Source organism: Myotis daubentonii, chromosome 5, assembly GCF_963259705.1.
Source record: "Myotis daubentonii chromosome 5, mMyoDau2.1, whole genome shotgun sequence".
In the NCBI taxonomy this organism is placed as follows: domain Eukaryota; kingdom Metazoa; phylum Chordata; class Mammalia; order Chiroptera; family Vespertilionidae; genus Myotis; species Myotis daubentonii.
In genome coordinates, this window is record NC_081844.1 from 42,099,931 (window position 1) to 42,118,059 (window position 18,129).

At 38.6% G+C, this 18,129-nt stretch overlaps 1 pseudogene; it reads left to right on the top strand.

The window, feature by feature from the left end:
• The first annotated feature begins 380 nt into the window (after nucleotides 1–380).
• Nucleotides 381–1,187, top strand: LOC132234252 (U2 small nuclear ribonucleoprotein B''-like; annotated as a pseudogene).
• Nucleotides 1,188–18,129: the final 16,942 nt, after the last annotated feature.

The following is an 18,129-nucleotide window of genomic DNA, read 5'->3' on the forward strand; positions in this document are numbered from 1 at the left end:
TGATCCACTGTCACCAAAATATGAGGCCAATCCAAAGTAGCTGGGCCACCAGCCCTACAAAGACCACTGTTCTTCAGTGCAGACCATGCAACAGGTAGCAAAGTTTGAAGCTCCCACTAACCAGGCGAGCCAGCATCAATTTTTTTTATAATAATTTAAAATTTAATATTTTAGAAATAGCATTAAAACAGAAATTATGTGCAAAATCAAAACACTGTAATTTCTTATAAATTTTATGGAAGAGTTTTTATTTTGTTTTAAATGCCTATTAGGAGTTTGGGACAATATCATATTTCCAATACTTATTAAGACTCCTTTGGGGCTTTTGGTTCTTACAGAACACTACGCAGACCTCAGACTACTTGAAGAGTTTTACCCAAAAGATGGATGTCAGACAAAACCACACAATTTATATCAATGACAAAATTTTAAAAAGAAGAACTGAAGAGACCCCTATATGATCTGTTTTCTGACTTGGGCATGTGGTAGGTGCTTTGGTATTAAAGAGCATGAAGATGAGGTAGCAAGCCTTTGGTATATCTGAAGAATTGGGCTCATCCAAGAATGCCTTCAGACAGTTACAAGGATTTCCATTTGATGGTAAACCAATGCAAATCCAGTGTGCAAAAACAAATTCCGATATAATATCTAAAACACATGGCACTTTTGCTGACAAAGAAGAGAAAAAAGCCAAAACTGTGGGACAGACAGCAATAACCACAAATAAAAAGCCTGGTCAGGTAACACCAAGTTCAGCTAACACCCAAGGAAATGCGACACCACATTCTCAGGTACCTGATTACCCTCCAAACTATAGTTTTTCCTTAATAATTTACCAGAAGAGACTAATGAAATGATGTTACCCATGCTGTTTAATCAGTTCCCTGGTTTCAAGGAGGTACGTTTGGTACCTGAGAGGCATGCCATTACATTTGTTGAATTTGAAAATGATGGACAGGCTGGAGCTGTCAGGGAAGCTTCACAAGGATTTCAGATCACACCGTGTAATGCCACGAAGATCGCCTATGCTAAGAAATAACATTTGGGAAAGTTGTCTTTAAAGGACTTGGTGTTATTTATAGTGTTTGTCTTGATAACATTTAGTCAGGCCATTTTAATAGTTGAGGGTGGGAGGAAGTAAAAATGAAATTTCTGTACAGGTTTTTAAAAATTACCTAGTCTTTCTTTAGTCTTAGGTAACTTTGAACTGTAAAGGCCTTAATTCTATATAATAAACTTTTATTTGTATTTTGTAAAAAAAACCACAAACAAACAAAACCAACCCCACAGCTCTATACGTCTTTCCCAGTCTCACACTTTTAACCTTCTGTATTCCTTGTCTTGAACGTATAAATGTTCTCTAATGAAAAGGAGCATCCATACATTAGGGTCAGAATCTTAGCAAGTGAAAGAATAGGATTCACACAGAGAACTTGAGCTCCTTATAAGTCCCATTTCTGGGATGAGATGAACAAGACAAGAACATAATTGAGATGGCCTTAATGCTTTCCTCAACTTGACTGAACTTTAGACAGGCTTCTTCCTGACTCTAGCTAGGTCCCTCACCTCCCTTTTCTTACACCATTTGCTTTAGAAAACTTGTAATTAAAAATTATTTCTCTATCCTTCTGAGATATAAATCTGTATACCTTTTATTTCCTTTTCTGTTTTATTATATTGCTAGGACTTCTAGAAGAACAGTGAGGAAAATCTTTGACTTATTCCTGATATCAGGGAAAAGTATCTAATTTCTCACTATTAACAAAGACGTTAGCTATAGGTTTTTTTGTAGATGCTCTTTATCAAGTTGAGGAAGTTACCCAAATCCAAACTTTTAAATATGCCTCATTATGAAAGGATATAATATTAATTGTCTTTTGGACTCTATGGTATATTTGATATATGGTACCATATATATAGTAAAATAATAATATAAAAATTAAAGTACTTTCAAAATATATTTAAATTGTTTCCTCGACAACTTCCAAGCATGAAAAAAATAAGCTTGCTACTATTTCTCTTTATTGCTAAAATAACTATTTTCATGGTTTTTAATATTTTCAGGAGAGAACTTAAAAACTGAAACTAACAACCAAACTACCCACTTAGTGCATAAAACACAGTCACCCTTTCTTGGTTCAGAGTTTGAATTTGTAATAGATTGAGAAGTGGTAAAATCCTGAACTATCATCTTTTAAAAAACACAAGTATTAATTTCAAGGCACAAATGTAAGCTTAGAAACCCAAACATCTATTGGTTACATAAGGCATGAGACTGCATCCTAGAACCAGTATACACTTTCTCTTAAGAAATCCCTTTCTTGAGGAATTAACACTCCTGATTCTCTATAGTGTCACATATATTTCAGGTGTGCAAATATCAAACATCAGCTTCCTGCTTGAAGAATCCTGGCACTAAATTTGTACTAAACCATAGAAACTTAATTTTATCAGTAGGAAAATTCTTTTTTCCCCAAGTTCATATAATGAGAATAAGCACATCTCTTAACAAAAGAATAGGGAAATTTTTAAATAGGTAGGGGAAAATAGAATAATCTGCAAGAAGGGCAACTTTCATACTACAGAGGTACCACAGTGCATTTTCAAATTCTTTAATCCTTAAAATTTTCAAATGAGTCAAGCAAATAACTAACACACAAATATGATCAGAATGAGACATCATAAATTTGATCATAAAACTAAAATTAGAACCAAACTGGGTTTAACCTAGGATGAAGAAGTCAATACCCTAGAAGGTTTAACCAATTCTTGAAGATTTAAAAATCCCTGGATTAGATGGAATAATGATGATGATTCTGTTTACCCAGCCTTGGAAACAAATTAAGATGCCACTTCTCAGAAATATGAAATGTACAATGCATTATTGTTGGTGCAGTTATATGGTGAAGATCAAAAACAAAGGGGATGTGGCTAGGAGTCACAGGATAAGGCTGCCATGCCTGATAGCTGTCCAGTGAAGACAGTGGTCCAGCTGGGAACCAACTCATGACTTGAACAGCCTCATGAAATGAGTCTGTTCTTTTCTCTTCTTTCAAAGAGAATTGCTGTGAAGGCATTTCAAGAACACAGCACCCACCCTTTTCTTTTTAAAAAAAATCTCCAGCGTGTGACTCCATATAACCTCTCTTGGTAGGTAGCCGATAGATACTCTACAATATAATAGCTCAGAGCAATTTGCCTCTGCTATGTGGTGTGAGGCTCCTATGGGCCCTGTGGTCTTTAATTTTAAAAGGTTGCACATGACATTTTCAAAAGGTGAAAAGGAGCAAAATGGGATTCACTAAAAAGAGAATTATATGTATCCTTCAAAGTGAACATGGGCATAAATTAGAATATTATGTCTTCTAACACCTCATGACACTCAAAGCAAATAAAACTTTAAAAGACTCACAGGTCTCTGCCTATTACACATTCATTGAATGAGGAACTAAAGAATCATTCCTTTGTTTCAATATCAGATATCTGAAACCTTGTAATAGACTTTAATCAATTCCAGAATGGTACTTAAATGTGAAAACAAGATTGAGTCTCCTTTTGAAGCAAAATACAATAAATAGAACCAAAAGATTTCTTTATGCTGTTGTTTCATTGATAGCTTTTACACAGCCCACAAACGCTTTACAATGAACTATCAATAAAGTTCAGCTTCTAAATGTCCCCCCAGCATGGGGTTAGATGCTGAGCTATGGGCCCTAAAAAAAATTGATCCCATCTTGAGATTCAAGGCAGGCCATGAATCCTAGCTCCTAGATTTCTAGTTAGTCAGAAATAGGATTTATTTGCAGGTTTCTGAAGCTCTTCTTGGCTATAAGCATAGTTCAACAGCCAGAAGGGCCAAGGCAGCAAAAACCCTTCAGTGTGAGCTCTAATCTTAGAATAAGGTTATTTGCCTTCTGCCAGATTTTACCCACCACATTGGGCCTACTCTTGGGAAGAGATCATTTCTAATTAATCTAGGGATTGCAAATCCAAGAGTACTGGTTCTCAAAGGCACTCGCACCATCAGGGTTTGATAGAAATGCACATCCCAGGCTCCACAGTTAAAGATTCTACTTCATGTACCTGGGATGAAGTCCAGGGAAGTGGAAACTGAACAAACTCCTACAGGCAATTTGTAAACCATTTGGAAAAACATTGGACACTTGCTTAGGAAAGCTATCTCAACAAATTTTTTGTAAGTGCTTTCTGATGACTAAGTATTCACAAACCTACTCTAACCATTTATCACTGCTACTAGAAAATATTAAACCAGTAGGAAAGGTCAGTTTGTCACCTGTAGTTTTACAAATAACTAGTCATTTAGTTAAACATTAACTTTTCTTCCATTCCACAATTCAAATATAACTTTTATTTTAAAAAGTAAGTGCATATAAGATCTGTGAGCCTAACCAATACCTCTAATATTTAACATAGTCAGTTCAATGTGCATGGAACAACAGTCATCAACAATGAGCATGGAGGAAAGAAGTGCACAGAATATTTTTAGATTCCTTCAAAGCACATGAACTGCTTTATAAGGACAAATAGAGGGTGTGGCAACAATAGGTTTACAGTTGTTCATATGCAAAATCTATACTAACAAAAGCCTATGTGGTCAACACGCTATAACAATCCATCACCAGGAGGCTGCGGGCGCAAACAGGTGGGCAGGGACTTGATGCTGTGTGCGCAGCCTGGAGGCAGGTCCCAGCAGCTCTGCACAGCAACACTGGGGGCAGGACCCCCGGCTCTGGCCTACCTCTTTGGGGCAATCCATCAAGGAGCCCTGGGTGGGTTGGCAGGGCCTACCTCTTCGGGAAAATAGATAGGAGGCCTCCCACACTGTGAGAGGGCACAGGCCAGGCTAGGGAACCCCCCTCCCCCACCCCAGAGTGCACGAATTTCGCTCACCGGGCCTCTAGTAATTCAATAATTAATAATAATATAAGAATAAACTCTGTGTTTTGGATACTCACAACTATAAACCTATTTTGCCATACCCTGTATAATCAGAATTCTATCGGAGTGTGAATCATTTTTTGAGTGTCTGGTTATAAAGAATTGCTCTATGGAAGAACTGAGAAAATAATGGAATGAAACTTCTGGGTGAGAAAACAGAATTTTCTTAGAAAAGAAATTTGAACTTTGAAACAGTCACAATAGCTCTTTCAAAAGCATGGTTCTGTATACTGCACTAAAATGTTTTAGTTCTCCTAGAAGAAAATGATTTCTACTCAAGACAACCCTCTTGGAAGAAAACATATTGTACAAAGGATACAGATGATTAGAATTACTCCCCTGAGCTCAGACCCCCTCCCAGTGAGAGTCACGAAAAGCACATTAAAGCCTTTGTAATCCAACTGTGGAACATCTCTCTGTGATGTACACATAGTAGCTGATGCTGTGCAATCCTAAGGGTTTCATAGTACAGGCCAATACTATAGATCGGCACAATGAACTATAATGCTATACCATGTCACTTGCTTAACTAACCTTCACTTAATCAAGTGACTGGATTAATCCATGCTCTCTAGTCCTCCCTTAAAATTTCCTGGTTGCTGCCCACAACATGCTGAATCTTGCGGCTAGAAGGCTAATTTTATATTTATGTGCTCTTCTGCTCCCATCTGTTGAATTGAATAGCTGCCAGGAGTCAGTTTTATTTGCTCCCAAACTTGTGTATTCTAATTTTATTTTTCATTGCAGTTACATAGGTTAATTAAATATTATACAAACTGATGAAATAGGTGTGTCAAAAAGAATTGCTTCTGTAAACATTAATTTAAATGCTTTGGTTAAAGCTTTGGGTAAAGGTGAGTCACTAAAAATACTGTAGTTTTATTTGGGGACAAGGCAACATAACAGTTGGAAGTCATAGAAACTTAGAAGGATTCTGTACTCAGCCTGCCTGGCAAGAGTTAAGAATTCTCCCTCTACTTTTGTTGCTGGAGGATTGGATTGGTGGGATTCCTCTGTCACTAGTGGGAGTGAAGTTCTTACAATATCTTTAGAAAAGGAATTTTCTAAGACTTGCATGGGCAAAAGAGTGGTTTTTATTGGCATGGAAATATATTTCTGGGGTTGCAAAGTCCCACGTTCCTTAAACCAGTCCTGGAAAATATGCAACTGGGACTTCAGCAGAGCAAAAAGTAGAGTCAGTGTCTAGAGTTTCTGTTCCATGGCGGAGCTGGGTCTGATGTAGCATCAGTCTAGATTCAGTCCATCAATCCATTGTGTGGGTCCCACATGGCTCATGCCCCCTGCATCCGGAGTCCCGAAACAGCAAGGGGGCCAAGAGCATAAGAGAACAAGAGAGAGAGTTCCCAGTTTTCAGGAGTTTAAATATCAAGTCTTCCCGCCCTAGCTGGTTTGGCTCAGTGGATAGAGCGTTGGCATGTGAACTGAAGGGTTCTGGGTTTGATTCCGGTCAAGGGCACATGCCTGGGTTGCAGGCTCGATCCCCAGTAGGGGGCATGCAGGAGGCAGCTGATCAATGACTCTCTCTCATCATTAATGTTTCTATCTCTCTCTCTCCCTTTCCCTTCTTCTCTGAAATCAATAAAAAATATATTTAAAAAATATATATATCAAGTCTTCCCGAGAGTTTGCAGTAGCCATGCCTATTCTGGCCACTGACTTGTTCCCGGGTGTGACTACTAGGTAAGCATTCTCCCACATCACCTAGATCTTACTGGGCATGCCTAGCTCCAGTCTTTTTCCCCATGGATCTCTGGAGAATGGATTGGAGAGTGTTAAACTGTAGCTTCCTAGCAAAGCTGTATAAATGACATCGCTATATTACCTAGTCTTTCTTTTCCTCCTTTCCTGTTAATAATAACCAGATTATTAACAGTATCACCTTAAGGAAATAGAAACTGGGAATGAAGGACAACATGTGTGGTCTTCACAAGAAACATAATTCAGGAATCCAATCAATGAACTCACACTCAGAGAAAAGGCCTTACCCCAACATGAAAAGATTGGTGAAAATCTTTAATTTGTATATTCTAAATTAATGTAAAATATTTGGCATATGCATCATTGTGCATTATTCTAAGAATTCCATAAAAATCAGTCATCTGTTTATGATTTGCCACTTTAACTGACTATTCTAACTAACTGACCAGATGCCAACCTTGATCATGTCAGATGAGAGAATTCTACTACAACACCCACTACAACAACGTCTCTAGGGACAAGATTGCAAACTCACAGCTTGCAGGACAAATTCAGCCTACATGGCTGTAGAATTTGGTTTTTCAAATTCTAAGGGGAAAGAAATTAGGATCTTTCACATAAAAGTTTAAATCTCCAACTTTGGAAAATTAGATTGAGCAACACTGGAGTTGAAGTCCCATGTGGCAGCAATAGCTACTGCTGAATAGCAGCTGCCTCCTTTGGAAAAGGCAAAAGCTCTCCTGTCAGACCCAGTCTTCACCTCTCCAACCTGCCCAGCTCACTGGGTCATCTTATCTGCCTTTTTCCCATAGGTATTTGCGGTAACTAACCGTGTTCTAAGGCCTTGTTTGTGAGAAGTAAGGATTTCTAATTTGCCTAAGCTATTTGGCAAGAAAAACATCCTCCTTCCCAACTCTACAAATTCATGCAATCCATTTTTCTCAAGCACCTACCTAACAATATGAAGAAATACAAACACACATATTCACACAGGACCTAGCCTTTCAGGAACTTAAACTCTAATTAAAAAAAAAATAAAAATAAATAAATAAATAAATAAATAAATAAATAAAGCACCTACAATACAAAAACACATAGTAAATACTTACGTTTTCAACTGCTAAAAATTTACAAACTGAAGCAGACAATTTTGAACTTAGTTCTATATTTCCTTGCTACTCCAACTATTGTAAAAGCTTTGAATAACCCATACAATTAATTACTTTTGAAATCCCACTATATATGTTCAACAAATTTATTAACATGAAATTGTTAAGAGATTAGTAATATTTGCTAATTTTTAAAGAATAAAATAAAACCAATATCTTAGATCTGAGATAAGAGGTCTATTTATATTGAAAGTAGATGGTATAATGTATCTTACAAATTGCAAAAAAGAAATGTTTTAAAATATATTTTTAAAAAACAGGGGAATGAAGTGTCAGTTCTTGCCAATATTTGGAGAAATGTGTGTGAAAGGGTAGCAAATGACAGATTATGATAGGCTTTGAATGTTAGACTAAAGGATTTAGGTGATACCTTGTATGCAATAGGTTTAAGAAGCATAGTGATAGCATGACGCGGATATTTAGAGAAACAGATCTGTCAATAGTATGTAGCATTAATCTAAATGGGGGGGGGGGACATAAGTTGGGAGATAAATTAAAAGGCAGTAGAAAAATTGCCTGAATTAGAACAAAGCCCGCAAGAGGAATCTTTTTTGTTGTTGTTTTAATTACTTCTAAGGCACTTGATTATAAAATTGACAGGACTCAGTGACTGTGTTTAGGTAATGAAGGAGAAAAAAAACTCAAAGACAATAGGTATAAGGTTTCAAACTAGAGTCATTATAAACAAAAGGTACTTGAAAAGAGGAGAGGACAACAATGAATTCAATTCTGAGGAATAAGGTCCCATTAAAAACAAAATGTTAACAGAAACTACTACCAAAGGTTGCTGTAGTCAATAACTATATCATAATATCAGTAACTATTTCAAACATCAGTGAATGTAATTCCTAAAACCCGACAAACAATAAGCTAAAGACTATAAAACGTTAATTATGGGTACTTAAATTTCAAAAATATGTCCTCAGCTGAATGGGATTTTCCAGAAAGTTTATGGTCTGATTTTAGTTTGTTTTGAAGATTGAAGAAGTCAATAAAATCTTATCATTACAGCCTTCATTGTTATATTCATGACCAAGAAGACTGGTCACAGTAAATGGGACTGACCAAATCTATCACATGGGTGACTGCAAAAAATGAATTAACTCCCAGACAATCTCTCATAAGAATTTTTGAATCTGGAGATATTCACCTTTTACCTGTAGTTGAATCAAAAAGTTATCCTGAAAAAGATAAATAAGAATTGAAGTTACCTACTATAAACATTTAATTTTGAGATTTGAAAGATTAGGCTGAAATGTGGAGCTTAGATCCTCAAGACCAAAAATACATCATTTATGAATTAGTTAACTGAACAAGTCTTATTAATAAAGTCAGTATTGCCTGAGAAAAAGTATATTTTGCCTTTGTTATTATATGCAGACTGAACAGTTTACCATATCTACCATAGAAATTAGAGATAAACATATTAACAGAGGCAGGTCTTTTGGATTTACATTGACAAAAAAGCCAAGATGAGATATCTTAGCTATTCAAGTGCAGCCTTTACTACCTGAAATAAGAGAACTGATATACTTTTTATCAACAGACTATTGTTTAGATCAGTTTTAGGTTCACAGCAAAACTGAGCAGAAGGTAGAGAGATTTCTGCTCAATAGTATATTTTAATAAAATCTCATTTCTAGAACATTTCTGGGAAAGAGAAAATGTCCAGATAATTGATGTCCCATGAATAATGTACTCTTGAGACATTTCATCTACAACATGCATACACACATAATCCATATAGTATATACACACCTAGTATAATAATTTCTGATGTTTAAAATTCACTTAAGATCCTATTGTAGGTGTTCTGAGACATCATGTTACTGTTCATGCAGAGGAGTGACACCACAAGAATTAGTTTCACTGCAATCCCTTTAGCTGCACTGTGGAGGAGGCAGCGTGAGCAACAAGAATAGAAACCAAGAGACAAGTTACCAGGTGGTTTGGTTTGTTTTTGACAGCCAAAGAAAAAGATGATGGTAGTTAGAACTAGAGAATCCAGTTAAGACAGAAAGATGGCTCCAAAGACAAGAGTTAGCAAATTCTGGCTAGGGTGTGGAGAAAAGGGAACCCTTGTGCACTGTTGGTAGGAATTTAAACCGGTGCAGCCACTAGGGAAAATAGTATGAAAGTTACTCAAAAAATTAAAAATAGAACTAATATGTGAGCCAGCAATTCTATTTCTGGGAATATATTTAAAGGAAACAAAAACACTAACTTGAAAAGATATCTGAACCCCCATGTTTATAACAGCATTATTTATAATACCCAAGACATAAAAACAACCTAAGTGTTCATTCGTGGATGAATAGATACAGAGGTTGTGTATATGCACATGCTATTAAGTATTATTCAGTCACAGAATATGAGGAAATCCTGCCATTTACAACATCATGATGGACCTTAAAGACATTATACTAAGTAAAATAAGTCAGACAGAGAAATACAAATACTGTAATCTAAAAGAGAAACCACAAAAAACACACACCATAAAAACATCCCACCAATTGCACAGAAAAAGAGATTAGACTTTTGATTACCAGAGGCAAGAGGTAGAGGGAAAGGGAATTGGAGGAGAATGGTTAGGAGTTACAAACTTCCAGTTATAAGATAAATAAATACTAGGGATGTAACATACAGCATGCTGACTATACTTAACACTGCTGAATAATATACAGAAAACTTGTTAAGGGAGTAGATCCTAAAAGTTCCCATTAGAAGGAGAAATTCACTTTTATTTTTACTGTATCTACATGAGATGACTGATATTAACTAAAATTACTATGGTAATCATTTCACAATAAATCAAACCATCATGTTGTATACCATAAACTTATACATTGATGTATGTCAATTATTTCACAATAAAACTGGGGGTGGGGGGAGAAATAGGTGAAATATACTTTAAAAGTTGGTGGATTTAAAATGAACAGCAGTAGGGATGGGAGATGGAGAGAAAGGGTAGACGCATGTAGGCGAACTGAAGGAAAGATAATAACCAAGGGTGATACCAGGGTCTGGGCCAAGGGCCTGTGTTCATGGTGCAGAGCAATGCAGTGTGGAGGGAGAATCAGGACCCTGTGTTACACTGATTTATTGCTAATCACACCAAAAAAATTCTGATTTCCCCCCCAAAATGAAAAGCTGTCTTCTGGATACTGTTTGTCTCTTTCACTTGGTGAAAGCATTCTCTCTCCCACTCCCCCCACCTCCCTTTGTATTCTTATTTTATCCACTCTTGTCTCCTCTGCTCCTAGTTAGTAAGCTAAAGGTTTGGAATAATATAAAAGAGAGATGTAGATTTCCCATAAATATCTCTCTCTCGGGAAAAGGTCATGGAGCCCACGAAGAAGAAGGAACAAACTACCTTGTAAAACTCATCATTAAAGTCAGCTTACTTAGTCCCGCTGCACTATTTATGGCAAGTCACTAAAATGTCAGCCTATTCCTCAGTGAAATGAGTCACTCTGTTTTACAGTTAAGCTTTTCCTTAAAATGTTTCAGTGAATAATGCATATAGAATACATAACTTTATATTCTCCTGACTCAAAGCATTGATAAAAACCATGGATTAAGCAAATAGCAGATAAACACGGATACTTTTTAAATAATCTCTCATGGCTTGATTTTAAAGCATTTCTCCATAAAGGCAAGAGGTAGGAAGCAGTGTTCATTTCTTGAGCAGTTACTCAAGGGTGCCCATTACTGGATGATGCGAGGACTGAGTGAATGAGCCTTAGAATCATCTCTTGAACCAGACTAGCTAACTTAACCAGATGCTTTCTCAGCATCACTTCCAAAACACCTTCACAGCTAACATCAATAACAATGTCAAGTGAAATCATAGAAATGCCTTATAATAAATTGCTAAAGACACATCTGGTAGGCAAATAAGCTCAGCTAATCTATGAAATGAATGAATGAACAAACCAACGAACGAACCAACGAACGAATGAATGAATGAATGAATGAATGAATGAATGAAAACAAAGCAAAATAAAAGGAAAAGAAAGATAAAAAGCATCAGTGCTGCATTTCTAGAAGACTTACTCATTTAGGAAATGCCAAAGTATTCTTTCTGCACCATGGTTTGTTTGGCCAGGATCGCAGGAGTTTTAAGCATGGCATGCTTAGATAAGTCATGATGCCTGAAATGCTAAACAAGTGAAGTCTCTGGCCCAGAAAACTGCTCTAGGGTGAGTCAGGTGACAGCACACAGTGGAATAAAAAGGCCAAAATCACTTACTATTTTTCAGCTGAAATAAGCAGCAGTATAGCAGTCTAAGTCCCATCTGATTTTCACCCACACTGTTGGGACTTGATAGTTACCCTGATGCAACCATGGATTAAAAGGTTATTACATTAGCTCCCTGGCTAAAATATGTCAATTGTTATTTTACCTGAAAGATGAGCTCCCTGGTGAAAACATACCAATTTTTATCCTGCCTGAACGATGAGGTTTTCATGGCACTTGGAAACTCATTATAGGGCAAACATTTTAGAGTTGATGTTGCTAAATTAATTAGAGGCACAAATTCTAACTCACAGGGAAAACATAAGTTTTGGAAATCAGGTAGATAACATGATGACACTCAAACCTATATATCATTCAAATTATTAACACAATGGAGGCTTTGTGGGTGTGACTGCATAAAACGGTGCCACAGCAAACAGCAAATAGCCTTAGAACAGGCGGATCAAGGGTAGGGAGGTACATCTCCTGTGAATCTGCTTCCCAAAACCTAAAGAAAACTTTGCCTAAGAGAAAAATCAGGAGAGTAAATGGGTGAATCAGAGTGATTTTTTTTCTAGCAGAGTGATTTTTTTTCTAGCTTAGTATCTACTGACTCCTATTAATTTTATGGTATTTGAAGGTTATTATTTTACTCTCTCAAAGCATTTAAGTCACAGTGTTGCACTATTACATCTCATTAAAATGTAATATGAAATACAAGAAGGTTCCTCAAAGTTTTATCCTTTTCCTTGCAAATGCCTTACTTTTCTATAGCACTTACTCTAGTTCAGGAGTTCCTCTGATATCCTCACTCCTCTTCAACCTTTTCTTTTCTTTATAAGCGTCCTGAGACTTTACTCGGACATGCCAACTTTGGAGACAGTCCAAAGGTGTGCAATAAATGTGATTAAGTGCTTGGGAAATAGGATATATAAAGAAAGATTAAAAGCAGTATTTTAGATAAAATAGAAAGCTGCCATCAGAATATATTCAGTAGCGGTTTCCCAGAGCAAGGTCTTGAATTTCAATGACACTTAGTGAGGTTTAATTCAAAAGAAAATGTAAGTAAAAGCCAATCCTCTAATACTCACTTGCCTGCTGTTTTCAACTTTGCTCACATACTTCATCCTGCCTCTTGTATCTTACCTCAGGTTACCTATCATATACACAGAATGCTGGTTGCTTTAATTTCCTACGTTACAATCAGGAGGCACTTATGTAGTAAAGAATTTATACCCTAGAACAGTGTTTTTCCATTGAAGGTGATCTTGCCATGTCTGGAGATCATTTTTGTTGTCACAACTAGGAGTGGGGATGATAGTGACATCTAGAGGCCAGGGATGCTGCTAAATATCACACAAAGTGCAGAATTGTCCCCAACATCCAAATCATCTGGCCAAAATGTCAGCAGTGTTCTGTTCCACAGGAAGTGGCAGGAAATATAAGTACTGGCTGTTTTCTACGTCACCTAAGCAAGCAACAACTCTCAAAGTAGGAACCTTTACATGCCTCCTGATAAGGATAGAAAAGGGAATGCTTTGATGGAGGTTTAATGGCCACAGTTCTACTGTCAAGCCAGGCTCTTCTCGCGGGCTGATCTCATGCCCTTCTCTATATAGTAGCTCCTCTCCCTGCAGGTGAGAACCTACCTGGTGAATGACTACGTGAGGGAAGAAGAGACTTCCCTCTACCCTCCAAGTTCTCTCAGCTGGTCTAATAATCAAATAGACATGAGACAGATTAGCATGACAAAATAACCAAGTATAACATATACATGTGCATTGGGAACCCACATTCATGAGAGAGTCAGACACAGAAGGGAAACATGAGGCACATATGACATTCAGAGCTAAGGATCACTGAGGGACTTCAGAGGAAGAAGATCAGTGCAGGATGATAAGCAGAGCAGATGTTTGCTAATTAGAAGTTTGCGCTGCTCTATAGATGGGTCATAAAATGTTATTTCTGGTGATAACTCTTACTATGGGCAAGACCCCTAATTTAATTCTTTAAGGGAGAAATAAAGTTTCTTGTGAGCCTGCAGCATCTTGATTGCCTTCAGCTAAAATAATCTCTTGCCAAAGTGACACATTTTGTGGAGGTCTGCTCTCAACACCTACAAACACATCCCTGGTTTTGTCATCTGCAATGCAGTGTGTGCACGCACATGTGTGTGTGTGTGTGTGTGTGTGTGTTGAGCACATGTGTGTTCAATCCACAAAGCTCAGTTGTATAAATCTGCAATGTGATTTTTCATAACTAAGTGTAGTTTCCATCTCAGTGTGCCATGATGGCTAGTGTCAGAAAGCTTTAGCTTTTTAATAAAGGGAAAATTCATTCAATTCAAGATTGTTGTAGTTAATCTACTTAAAGGCATACATGGTTCATTGTCTGACCTCTTTTCTCTGAGGCATCAGGGGAGGCATCTGGCTCTTGGACAGCTTTAGCCATAACCAGCGATACATCCTTCTTCTCAGATCAATTTACTCACATAGTCCATTCCTCACGGGCTGCAATCCCTTCTTCCCATTCCATTCACCAGATCCCTCGGGTCTACTTGTGCGCTCTCTCTCATGCTCTTTCTTTCCCTCTCCATTTCTCCCTCTCTCTTTCTTTTTAAATATATTTTTATTGACTTCAGAGAGGAAGGGGGAGGGAGAGAGGGATAGAAACATCAGTGGATGAGAGAGTATCATTGATCAGCTGCCTCCTGCATGCCCCCTGCTGGGGATCAAGCCCACAAGCCAGGCATGTGCCCTTGACCACAATTAAACCCAGGACTCTCCAGTCCACAGGCTGATGCTCTATCCACTGAGCCAAACCAGCTAGAGCTCCCTCTCTCTTCCTCTCTCTCTTTCTCACTCTCCTTCTCACCTTACTCCCATACCTTTCTTGAGGGCACCGAGTTCAGCTGCTCAGCTGTAGGAATTCTGGTGAAAGTGTCTCAAGACCAGTCTCCCCATGGTATCCCTCTGGGTCATCTTGAATTAACTGCTAATAGACAATAGAAGCAAAGACCCATCCAAGACACCAGACTGCACATAGGCATTCCTTGCCTCCTCACAGACTTCCTACAGTAGCTGGGCCTCTAGGGAGCCCAGATCCTGGTCACCATGTGCAGGGATCCCTTTAAGGCAATGAAGACATTATTCTCTCCAGTTTTCTTCCTACCTCCTCAACAGTATTTTTGCAAGCTTACTGTTTAGGCCAGGCCCCTGGGCATTGAAAGTAAAAAGGCTTTTGTTTCTCCTCGCATTACTGTCATGCTCTCTCCTTCCTATGGTAATGGAAGCCAAGTTCTGGTCTCCTGGTTTTCATGTGTGTGTAAGTGTGTGTAGGAGGGAAGGCAATAATGTAAACTAAGAGATGCTAGGGACCAAACATTTTATAATGCCATCCTTATAAAGTAGGGTTAAAATACATAATTAACTTACTATTACAATTATTCTAGCTCTTTTTTACTTATATTTTCTCAATATTACATGATTTTTTTCACAGATTCACATAGAAACTTAACCAAAATAACTCCCACATACTTAAAATCACTTATTTTTTCCACTCTTTGAAAGAGCATTAATAAATGTTTCTCTGAGTTCTGTGAGCCAGTCTAGGAAACAGATCCAACTTGAGAAGGGGGTCATAGGAAACTCCAATTTATAGCTGGTCAGTCACAAGCGCAGGTGACAACTTGGACTTGTGACTGGAGTCTAGAGTAGGGCAGTCTTATAGAACTGTGGGATTTGATGCTACCTCCAGGTAGATAGTGTTAAAACTGAATTATATTTGTAGAGCACCCTGTCAATATCTTCTGAGGCCTGGAAAATTACTTGGTGGTACTGGAAAGAAACATACATCAGAACTGTAAACTCACCACGTGTCTAAAAGTTATCTAAGAGCAGGTGTTTTATTTCCAGGCACCTCCTGTAGGTACTTCCCAAGCACTCACTAAACGTTTGCCAATTCCAGAAACCCTGCAGACCCTGGACAGGTGTGGTGGTAGAGACAAAGCAGCCTAGAGCCAGAGCCACTCACACCTGGCGAGGCCCTCTGACCTTCCTCTGCTCTGAGGTCAAGACATAAGAAGCCGTCATAAGTATTTGTAAGAGATGTCTATTGAGTGAGTTTCCTCTGTTCCTACATAGAACCTCTCATCAGAAAATACAATCAAAAATTTAAATTTGCCCTGCCAGAGTGGTTGAGCGTCAACCTATGAACCAGGAGGTCATGGTCCAATTCCTAGTCAGCGCATATGTCCAGGTTGCAGGCTCCATCACCAATGTGAGGATTGCAGGAGGCAGTCCATCAATGATTTTCTCTTATCATTGATGTTTCTATCGCTCCCTCTCCTCTCCCTTCCTCCCTGAAATCAATAAAAATAATTGTTTTAATTTAAACTTATCTCCTGAACAGAAATGGACCCCATAAATTCTATTTTGTTATATAGGGAACAAAACCCACTTTCCTGGAATAATAAACACGGTAGACTTCTTTTCTACCCTTTTTAAATTAAAAATACAATAAAAGATTTCACATTTGGGGTACCCAATGCATTCTTCAGTCAAAGGTTCTGAGTTTGATATAAATCCTTCCACTATCTATATACCATTCATTTCTCTTCTTTTCTTCCTGGGCCACATAAGCTTAGGAAAAAACATTTTTGCCTTCACTCATCCAAACAGGTGAGTGGTATTTGTATTCTTTGTTTTTCGGTGAGAAACTCTACTGATTACTAAGTATATGGGCCTCCCTTAGTGCCTTTCCTGAGGGACAGCACTTATATCAGCGAGAACACAAACAACAGGAGCAGCATGGCGGGCTCTGCAGCGGCAGACAGCAGGTGGAAGAATACGGCTTGATTTGGATTGAACAGCACAGCAAAACTTGTGTGCCAAAAGCAGAGCCCGCAGTCACTGAAATAGATTTGTCATAGAAATAGATATAAAACTTCAAGTAAAAAGTGCTCTAAAGTTTCTTTATAGGAAAGTGACATCATGCTATAGCTATCAAATCTGGGAACAAAGACTTAAATGGATTGACTTGATTTAAAAAAAAAAAATCCACTGCCCCCTCCAGGGAATTTCTCTACTATCATTATTGCTTTTACACACCCCACAGAGACCCAAGTCTTAGTTAGAAGAATGAGACACTGGCATTTCATTTAGAATGAAGAAACTGGAGCTTCCAAGGGAACCCTACCAGGAGCCAGAACAAGCTGACACACTCCACAATGCAGTCTCTTAAAAGGTTCATCTCTGTTTGGCTAGCTAATTTCCAAAGGTCACTATTGTCCACTGTAGTGTTGTATTTATCATTTCCATATCAAATATATATCCTATATAATAAAAGGATAATATGCAAATTGACTAAATGTAGAAGGACTGGTCTCTATGACGCGTACTGACCACCAGGGGGCAGATGCTCAACGTAGGAGCTGCCCCTTGGTGGTCAGTGCACTCCCATAGGGGGAGCGCCACTCAGCCACAAGCCAGGCGGGCTGGCTGGCGAGCACAGTGGTAGTGGTAGGAGCCTCTCCTGCCTCTGTGGCAGTGCTAAGGATATCCGACTACAGCTTAGGCCCGCTCCCCACGGGACATCCCCCAACAGTTCCCAGACTACTAAAGGGTGCAGGCCAGGCTGAGGGACCCCTCCCCCCAGTGCACGAATGTCGTGCACCAGGCCTCTAGTGTGTGTGTGTGTGTGTGTGTGTGTGTGTGTGTGTGTGTGTGTATGCCTAAGTGACCGTTAAGACTGAACAACCAGAATGACCAAAATGACCGGATGACCGGCCGGTAGACCTTGCTGATGGGGCCCTGACAGCCCCGAATCTGGTTCACCTGCACCCCATACCCAGACAGGACAGAGGAGGGAGCCCTATTTATCGCAGAATCAGCGTTGGTTAGCTTGTTGCTGGGGCCAAACTCCTGCGGTCCCTTCCCCCTGTCGGCTCCCACCCCCCTCCAATTGGCCCCCATCGCCAGCCAGGCTGAGGGACCCCACCCATGCACAAATTCATGCACCAGGCCTCTAGTACATATATAAACC